This window comes from Bombina bombina, chromosome 5, assembly GCF_027579735.1.
Source record: "Bombina bombina isolate aBomBom1 chromosome 5, aBomBom1.pri, whole genome shotgun sequence".
Taxonomy (NCBI): Eukaryota; Metazoa; Chordata; class Amphibia; order Anura; family Bombinatoridae; genus Bombina; species Bombina bombina.
The window spans coordinates 973,741,502-973,749,511 of NC_069503.1; positions in this window are offsets into that span (position 1 = coordinate 973,741,502).

Below are 8,010 nucleotides of genomic sequence, written 5' to 3' on the forward strand. Positions count from 1 at the left end.
TCAATACTAACTTGATACAAATAATAATCATCATAACGGTAACAATCAGAGTTGAATTCGATCCTCTCTCTGCACTGATCTGTTTGGATCTTGACCGTCTCTCATAGTTAGGTCTTTTGTTCTCCCCTGGGCAGTAGCAGAAAGACAGACTTCGCATTGTGTAGGCAGATGTCTACTAACTCATCTTTCATGTTTCTCTTCATACAGAAAACCCCATTTACCTCTCAGGTGTTGTTCTAATAGGATCTCAGTGTTTCTAAGGGGGAATAAAAGCTGTGTTTGCACAGTGGTATGTAGAGTGTGTATGTAGGGCTCCCATTTTTTCAGAAAAGGTCTGGTTCTCAATTGTACATCTCTCAGGGCGTCTGCCGCTTCATATGTAAGCTGTTTCTGGATGTTTGTTTTGAGTTGTGATAGTGTGGGTGGCCTCGGGCTCAACCAATTTTTGAATATAAGTTTCCTAGCTTGTAAGATGATGTTAGTGATCATTTTTTTTAAGGGAGTTAGGTGTAGAGGTCGGGATCTCCAAGAACACTATCAGTCTGGGGGATACTGTCAGTTCAGTGTGGAACGTGGATTTTATCCAATATGCTGTCATGCCCCAAAATTTCCGTATCCTAGGGCATAGCCACAGCAAGTGGGGCAGGTCCGCATCTGCTGCTTTGCATTTCTTACAGTGACCTTCTGTTTCTGGCCTCCATTTTTTGAATGTCTTAGGTGGTATGTATGCTGCTTGCAACAGTCTGGTATGTGATTCTCTAGTAGTTGCTGATAAAGTTGCTCCTCTTGTATTTTGTATGCTGCGCTGTATTACGTCTGGTGTGATTTCAGTGTTTAGGGTGCGTGTCCATGTGTCACTGATATGCGTGATCGTGGCTACATTCGTCTGCTTCATATGCAGTCTGTAAGTTGGGGAGATAGACGTGTTACCCTGCATTGTCATATGTAGCAGTCTGTTGACGTCAGAGTTTTGGTCAGTAAGTTCTATGTGTCCTAGTAAGTCTTGGATGTAGTGTCTTGCTTGTAGGTATGCGAAATGGTGTGTGCGGGGTAGATTGAATTGGGTTTGTAGTTCCTGAAAGGGTTTGACCTTCATGTCCAACCCATTTATCAGTTGAGACACAGCAGTCAACCCCTTAGTCTCCCATGTGGAAAACACTGGGGAATCAATCCCTGCGGGAAATCCTGGGTTACCTCTCAGAGGGAGGTATTTTGTATAGGTAGGGTCAAATCGGGATCTCTTGCATAGTCTCCACCAAGTAGAGAGGGGCTGAGATATTAGTGGGTAATTTCTAGTTAGCTTGAGTGTGCTTGACGGTGCCATATGTGGGAGCGCCTGTAGGGACCATGGAGCCGTAGCCTGCTTTTCAAGATCTGGCAGTGTGAAGTGTCCTTTTTCTGTCAACCAGTCCAGTACATATTTGACCTGGGCTGCCTCACAGTATGCCTCGAGGTTGGGGACAGTTAAGCCCCCTGAATTGATCTCCGCCGTCAGTCTAGACAAGTTTATTTTATGCTTTTTCCCTGCCCATATAAAAGCGAGCATCGCTTTATTTAGTGTTTGTGTATCCGCTTTCTGGATGTAATGAGGTATCATCTGAAATAAGTACAAGAGTTTCGGGAATATGATCATTTTGACGAGGGCGATCCTACCTGGTAATGCTACCGGGAGGCTACTCCATCTGAGCAATGTCTCTTGGAGGTCTTTTATCAGGGGACGGTAATTTAGGTGGTACCACTCTCCGGGGTTATGGGATAGCTTGACTCCCAGGTATTTGAAAGAGTGGGTAACTTGTTTGAAGTTATATGGTAGGGTAGCGCAGGGTGCTCTTGGGAGTAGCCAGACTAACTCTGATTTGTCCGCGTTTATCTTGTAGCCTGAGATCTGACTAAACTGGAGTATGATTTGCATAATTGTGGGATGTTTGTTTTTGGGTTTTGTAAGTACAGAATCATGTCGTCTGCAAAGAGGGACAGATGGCACTGGACTTTACCCACCCACAGTCCTTCTGACTCTGCTCTAATCTTGATAGCCAGGGGTTCGATGGCAATGTCAAAAAGGAGGGGTGACAGTGGGCAGCCCTGTCTTGTACCCCTGCCCAATTGGAATGGAGGTGAGGGAATGCCATTAATCAAAACTGAGGCGTGTGGACTCGCGTATAGGGATTTGATTGTGGATGCGAAAGGGCCCTTGATACCGAATTTATCTAAGGTGTTAAAAAGATGGTCCCAAAGGACCATGTCAAAGGCCTTCTCCGCGTCTATAAGTAGGGCGCAGGCATCTATGTCCGAGTCCCCCCCTTCGCCAGCTTGATTCCAGAAGTGTGTCAGTATAAATTGGAGCTTGCGAATGTTTAATACCGAGGATCTACCCTTCACAAACCCCGTCTGGTCTCGGTGTATCAGTGTGGGTAGGGTTATTGCGAGTCTATCCGCCAGGATCTTGGTTAGCAGTTTGTAGTCCTGGTTTAACAGGGATATTGGGCGGTAGGATTGGGTGAGTAAATTGTCCCTTCCTTCCTTGGGAATTACACAGATGTTAGCTTCTGTGAAGCGGGTAGAGATCTCTTCCTCACCTTTCATGATTTTATTGTAAAGAGTGGTAAGTGTTACCACCACCTCCTCCTTCACTAGTTTGTAAAACTCTCCTGGTAGTCCATCCGGACCAGGGGTTTTGTCAAGGGGCAGAGTATTTATGGTCTTTACTATTTCTGTCTCTGAGATGGGTGTGTTGAGGAGAGTTAGATGTTCTTCTGAGATGGTAGGGTTGTGTATGGTTTCCCAAAAGGATGTTTTCTGTGTACTGTCTACTGCCTCCACTTTATATAAGGTTTTGTAATAGTTCATGAAGGCGGTTTGTATCTGCGCTGTGGTGGTGTGAGTAGTATTCCCTACTTTGATGGCTCCTATATATTTATTGGGTTTAGCAAATTTAGTGAGTCTGGCCAGGAGTTTCCCTGTCTTATCTCCGTGTCTGTAAAAATTTGCTTGAGTTGCTGTCATCTCCCTGACGGTGTTTTGTTGTAGTGATAGGTCTCTAAGTGTTTTTGCATCAGTGTATTGTTTTTTCGTCGTCAGGTTGGGGTTTCGTAAGTATTTATTTCTAGCACTGATCACCCTTCTCAGTAGGTTCTCGCTCTTTTGTTTCAGGCGTTTGGACCTTCTGATTATGTAAGAGGATATAAGACCCCTCATCACCGCTTTTCCCGCCTCCCAGAGTAGTAGGGTGTCATTTCGGTGTTCGGAGTTTAGAGTCATGTAAGTTTTCCATTCTCCCTTTAGATATCTCTTAAAATTTATGTCCCCATATAAATAAGTGGGAAAGAACCACCTACGGGGTCCCTCTCTAGCTGGCATGAGATTGATTTTGAGGCTAATGGGGGCATGGTCAGATATGGTTACAGGATCTATGGAGGTGTTGGTGATCTGGTGTCCCAAGGTGTGTGTTGTGAGGAATAGATCTATTCTGGAAAGGGTGTCTTTGGCTGTGGTGGTACAAGTGTAATTTTTTTCTTCTGGGTGTTGATCTCGCCATATGTCAGTCAGTGCTAAAGAGTGTTTGAATTTGGACAGGATCAGGGAATCTCTCTTTGCGTTTCTATAGGTCGTGTTATGTCTTGTTGCAGAGTTTGGATCTCTGAATCTGTCTGCTGGGGTTTGGGGGGCTATATTATAGTCTCCCCCTAGAATTATCGGGGAGTCAGCAAATTTTGTTGTGAGAGTGCTGAAATTTCCCCAGAAGTCCTTTTTATCAGTGTGTGGGCCGTAGACTCCTCCTATAATAATGTGTTTATGATTGAGTTTGAGTTTTATTAACACGTATCTACCCTCGGGGTCTGTCAGTTGTTTAACTATAGTGTAATCTAGATTTTTCCTAAAGAGGACAGCTACTCCTCTAGCTCTTTTCCTTTCATACGTAGTGTGGATAACTTCACCTACCCATCCCTGTCTTAGTTTCTGATGCTCTGCGTTAGTTAAATGGGTTTCTTCCAAGATTGCTATGTCTGCATGTTGGTTTCTTAAATGTTTTAAAATGGTTTTTCTTTTGATGGGGGATGTGATGCCCCCCACGTTCCAGGAAACTAATTTCATGGGGAAACTAGAAGGGGTGTGTGCAGTGGGAATGTGAGAAAGTGGTAGGAGAAAAAATGGAGTAAGTCTGTCTTTTTTTTTACTTACCGCCAACTGCCCAGGGGAGAGCAAGTATGATTATGCAAGTGATTTAAGGCAGCAGTACTGTTGATCAGCTCTCTGCAGAGGTAAACAATAAGTTCTAAATTATAAATTAGCACAATAAATACATATACAGATAGGTGTTATTTCCTGCTGTTTACAGTTAGCAATATGTATCAGCAATTCCTGACTTGTTTAAATTTCAAACAGTAACTGAACTTGTAAACTATTCAACTGTCAAATTTTACAAAATCCCAAAAGCCCCCCCCCCCTCCCACTTTGAAAAGGATATATTTGCAGTTTGTTGCACCAATTTCTGTGCATTATGTCCCTCCAGTGAGTCCTGATAGGTTAAAAAGTCCTGAGTTGAGGATTTTGAATCTTGCTTGGTTCTCTCCTACTTCATGTGTCTTCTTCTTCTTCTTGCTGGGCCTGCCTTGGCCTATCTGCGCGCCTCTTGATTTGATCTAGGAACAGTTGAAGGTGTTTTGGAGAATCGAATATCTTTGGGCCTTGTGGCGTCTGAAGTCGCAATCTGGCTGGGTAGAGAAGTGCTATGGATTCACCTTGAGCTATAAGGTCTCTGCAGTAAGGCGTGAATTCTCTCCTTTTCTTTGAGACATCAGCGGAATAATCCTGGAAGATAAAAAAATTTCTCCCTTCGAAATCAATAGGTGTCTTTTGTCTGTACGCTCTGAGTATTAGCGTTTTATCTTTGAAATTTAGGTAGCGTACCATTATCTGTCTAGGTGCACCATCTTGCTGGGAAGTTCCCACTCTGTGAGCTCTTTCTGCTATGCAAGGTATACTTGTAGGTGGGAGTTTGAGTATACCTGGGAGAATAGTCTCTACAAAGTTCATTAGGTCCCCCGAGGGGACGGATTCTGGCACTCCAACTATTCTTAAATTGTTCCGTCTTGAACGGTTCTCCAAGTCCTCTACTTTGGCCTGTAGCAATTTGTTTTGCCTTTGGAGAGTAGTAATGGAGGAAGTTGTGTCCCTGTGTCTTTCTTCTCCCTCTGCTGTTTTCTGTTCCACGGCCGTTAGGCGTGTGGAGAAGGCTCTGAGGTCTGTGGATAGGCTGTCCATTCCTGTTTGCAACTGTTCTATTTTAGGCAAGAAGAGCGCAGATAATTGCGATACAATAGGGTGTGTATCTTGTGTCGAGGTAGTGGATGTTTCTAGCATTGACTGAGTCAGGTCTTGGTTGTCAGTTTGGGTTCTCTGGCGTCTCTCCGTTTGCTTCTGTCTACCTGCCATGTTGTCAGTCTTTTTAGTATATGGGGTATAGTATTTTTGCATACAGGCAAGTCCCAGTAAAGGTTGTGCTGTAGATGTAACTTAGTAGGGGGATTAAACTTTTCCCCTAGGACTAGGAGATTTAGTTTCTCTTCTGTGTCTGGAGGTTTGTGGTTGGGGAGGGGGGGTACAGTGGCTCCGGTTTAGTGTGCCATGTCTATTGTGGCCCCTTAAGTAGATTTAACAACTGAGCTGTTGGTAGTCAGTCTTATGGTAAGGTGGGTTTTTCCTTAATTGTCCGCCTCGCCTACGAGTCTGGCACTGCTGTGTTACAGAGTCATCTCTTCCCCACGTGGGATCTATCTGTGTAACGCTGACAGCTTTCTTTGGCTCTTTGCTGGCGGCCTCTCAGTGGTGGGCAGGTTCCCCTGCAAGGGGCAGGAACAGTATAATAAACTTGGGAGGAGAGGGGAGATAATAAGGCTATTGAGCCCCCAAATATAAAGCAGTTCACTTTTGCCGGTGAGTGTTGTTACTTAGCACTATTATAGACTGGCCGATACCTAAGATGGCCGCCGTTAGTTTGATGCGTGGTGCTCTGGGTGTTGGGGCAGATTACCTTGTCTGTTTCTGCTTTTCAAGAGACTGGGATTAAACCCTCTTCTGCTAACCCCCAGCCTATTTGGCTTCTCACCTACTCCTTTTCGGTGGTATGGGAGGTCTGGCTTTTCTGATCGCCGCCGCGATCGTGTGTCCGCTCTTTGTCTGTACGGCTGCCGGCGGGGGAGCGGATTGAAGGCGCCCCTCACTTTCTCTTGTCCGGGCAGGTATCCGATGAATGTCCTGCCAAGGATTGCAGCTTATTGGCACTTTGGGTGGCTAAAAACACAGGTCCGCGAGCTTGGAGATACGGAGCTCAGCAAACCTGCGTCCTCTCGCCGTGCCCGCCCACCGGAAGTCAGTAACGTTTTTTATATTGCTTGTAAGCTTGTTTAAAGTGTTTTCCAAGCTTGCTAGTCTCATTGCTAGTCTGTTTAAACATGTCTGACACAGAGGAACCTACTTGTTCATTATGTTTGAAAGCCATGGTGGAGCCCCATAGGAGAATGTGTACTAAATGTATTGATTTCACCTTAAACAGTAAAGATCAGTCTTTATCTATAAAAGAATTATCACCAGAGGGTTCTGTCGAGGGGGAAGTTATGCCGACTAACTCTCCCCACGTGTCAGACCCTTCGCCTCCCGCTCAGGGGACGCACGCTAATATGGCGCCAATTACATCAGGGACGCCCATAGCGATTACCTTGCAGGACATGGCTGCAATCATGAATAATACCCTGTCAGAGGTATTATCTAGATTGCCTGAATTAAGAGGCAAGCGCGATAGCTCTGGGGTTAGGAGAGATACAGAGCGCGCAAATGCTGTTAGAGCCATGTCTGATACTGCGTCACAGTATGCAGAACATGAGGACGGAGAGCTTCAGTCTGTGGGTGACATCTCTGACTCGGGGAAACCTGATTCAGAGATTTCTAATTTTAAATTTAAGCTTGAGAACCTCCGTGTATTGCTTGGGGAGGTATTAGCTGCTCTGAATGACTGTAACACAGTTGCAATTCCAGAGAAATTGTGTAGGCTGGATAGATACTATGCGGTGCCGGTGTGTACTGACGTTTTTCCTATACCTAAAAGGCTTACAGAAATTATTAGCAAGGAGTGGTATAGACCCGGTGTGCCCTTTTCCCCACCTCCTATATTTAGAAAAATGTTTCCAATAGACGCCACTACACGGGACTTATGGCAGATGGTCCCTAAGGTGGAGGGAGCAGTTTCTACTTTAGCAAAGCGTACCACTATCCCGGTTGAGGACAGTTGTGCTTTTTCAGATCCAATGGATACAAAATTGGAGGGTTACCTTAAGAAAATGTTTATTCAACAAGGTTTTATTTTACATTCCCTTGCATGCATTGCGCCTGTCACTGCTGCGGCGGCATTCTGGTTTGAGGCCCTGGAAGAGGCCATCCAGACAGCTCCATTGAATGAAATTATTGAGAAGCTTAGAACGCTTAAGCTAGCTAACTCATTTGTTTCTGATGCCATTGTTCATTTGACTAAACTAACGGCTAAGAATTCCGGATTCGCCATCCAGGCGCGTAGGGCGCTATGGCTTAAATCCTGGTCAGCTGACGTGACTTCAAAGTCTAAATTACTCAACATTCCTTTCAAGGGGCAGACCTTATTTGGGCCTGGCTTGAAGGAAATTATTGCTGACATTACTGGAGGCAAGGGTCATACCCTTCCTCAGGACAGGGCCAAATCAAAGGCCAAACAGTCTAATTTTCGTGCCTTTCGAAATTTCAAGGCAGGAACAGCATCAACTTCCTCCGCTTCAAAACAAAAGGGAACTGTTGCTCATTCCAGACAGGCCTGGAAACCTAACCAGTCCTGGAACAAGGGCAAGCAGGCCAGGAAGCCTGCTGCTGCCCCCATGACAGCATGAAGGAACGGCCCCCTATCCGGAAACGGATCTAGTGGGGGGCAGACTTTCTCTCTTCGCCCAGGCGTGGGCAAGAGATGTTCAGGATCCCTGGGCGTTGGAG